This window comes from Neoarius graeffei, chromosome 2 (assembly GCF_027579695.1).
Source record: "Neoarius graeffei isolate fNeoGra1 chromosome 2, fNeoGra1.pri, whole genome shotgun sequence".
NCBI lineage: Eukaryota > Metazoa > Chordata > Actinopteri > Siluriformes > Ariidae > Neoarius > Neoarius graeffei.
Window position 1 is genome coordinate 124,681,973 of NC_083570.1, and position 1,949 is coordinate 124,683,921.

Consider the following 1,949-nt stretch of genomic DNA (forward strand, 5'->3'; position numbering starts at 1 on the left):
GTGTGTGTGTAATGCATATGTAGTTTCTAGGCACTCCTTGAGCCTGGTCAAGGAGTAGTTTATCGTCACTGTTATTGTACTCTCTCTGTAAAGTGTTAATTGACCTTAAATTTTTTTTTTGTAAAAAAAAAAAACCCTTCACATTGTTTCATTTTGTCATAACTTGTTTGCGTGGGCGTTTTTCTTAATTGTTTTTCATATACGTGTTTCAGGTCACTCATTCAGTTTGTTCAATGAGTGCTCAGCTTTTCAATTGTGTAGTTTTAAGTTATTGTTAAGACTAATCATTGTAGTGGCATGTGTTGGCTGGAAATGGTTGAGTCTTTTGTAAATGCAGTGTAATTGTATTTATTTATGTAATAAAGGGCTCCGCATTATCTTGTCATTTACTGAGCTGCTGAGAACGGCGGTCAATTTAAAATGTTATGGAATTGGCTTAGCTAATGTAATGTAATGTTATGTAATCTTGTATTGTAATGTTGCTTTATGTAAAATCAAGCTGAATGTCAACAAGGTCCATCACAAGGTAAGTATCTCTCTTCCTTTGAATTATTCACTCGCGTTTGAGTAATGTAACTAAATCCCCCTCCCTTTCTCTTCTTCAGGCTCTCTACTGTCCATGTTCAAAAGCAGGAGTATCTCACAGCAGAGTGAGGAGGAAATGAAGAGGACCACAGCTGATCTCGTGCCAGTGGGGACAGCAACCGATCACAAAAAAGCAAAGAAATATTTCATAACTTTTGAGCAATGTTTTAACACAATGCATTGAAACCTGTAACTTATGTCTTGTTGTTTTTTAATCTGGGAACATATGTAGGATGAAGACCTCCAGAAGACTATAGCAGCTCACTCTCCAGTGAAGACAGCAACCCAGCAGAAGAACGTAAGGGATATTTAGCATTGTATCTTCATTGATTTGTATATCAAACAACACTTTGAAAAGTGCACCTGACTAATGAATACTGTTTTAATGTTACAGGAAGAACAAGACTCAGGAAGAAGACCTCCAGAAGATCCCCCCCCCCCTTTTATCTTTAGTTTCCTGATTGGTTCGGTTGTCTTGTCTGCTTCTTAGATTAGTTCTCATTGTATTTAGTAGGGAGGATACACACCAGGTCCTAGGGCCTGTGATTAGTTGACCGGTAGTACCTAATCTGCTTTTTGTTGCTACAGTAATGCTTTTATGCCTGAGGACTACAGTTGACTTGTTAACTTGAGTGCAGTCCTAAAGTTTCCATCAATGAAACTGTCTTCATGTTAAACTGTTCATGTTGTTGTTGCCCAAATGAGGATGGGTTCCCTTTTGAGTCTGGTTCCTCTCGAGGTTTCTTCCTCATGTTGTTGTCTGAGGGAGTTTTTCCTTGCCACCGTCGCCACAGGCTTGCTCATTGGGGATAGATTAGTGACAAAATTAGCTCATGTTTTAAGTTGTTCAAATTCTGTAAAGCTGCTTTGCGACAATGTTTGTTAAAAGCGTTAGACTTATGTTGATTTTTGCTGACTCATCGGGTGTTTTTCAATGCCTTGGTTGTTTGCTTGTGTTTTATGGAAAAATAAACCAAATATCTGCTGCAAAATGTCTGTTTATGGTTGTTTTATTATTGCTTGCTAGGTATTAGCATGTTAGCTAGCTGTTAGCATCGTAGCCTCATAGTAAGTCACACATTCACACAGTACAGTACTCCTCCTGTGAAAGACAAAAAACCCACATGTATATTTGACCAGACAAATATTCAAATTTTAAATATTAACCAGTTAACTTATTGTTAAAAATAAATAAAAATCTCACCTGCTGCTGCGCCACGCTGGCCTGACCAGGAACCTGCGACTGGGAAAGTTCACATCACATATTTGATAGTCCTGGTAAGCTTTTATATTGGTAAAGTTGTTTATAGGACCATTTCTCAGTGTCTGTTTTTTTAATCAATAGTTTTTCAGTAATAACTTGA

The 1,949-nt window shown here is 37.6% G+C and overlaps 1 long non-coding RNA gene across 1 annotated transcript; it reads left to right on the top strand.

Moving 5' to 3' along the window:
- Positions 1-435: 435 nt before the first annotated feature.
- LOC132882252 (uncharacterized) lies at positions 436-1,577 on the top strand. Its single transcript, XR_009654145.1, has 3 exons — positions 436-691; positions 818-883; positions 980-1,577. It is a non-coding gene; the product is annotated as an uncharacterized LOC132882252 (long non-coding RNA).
- Positions 1,578-1,949: the final 372 nt, after the last annotated feature.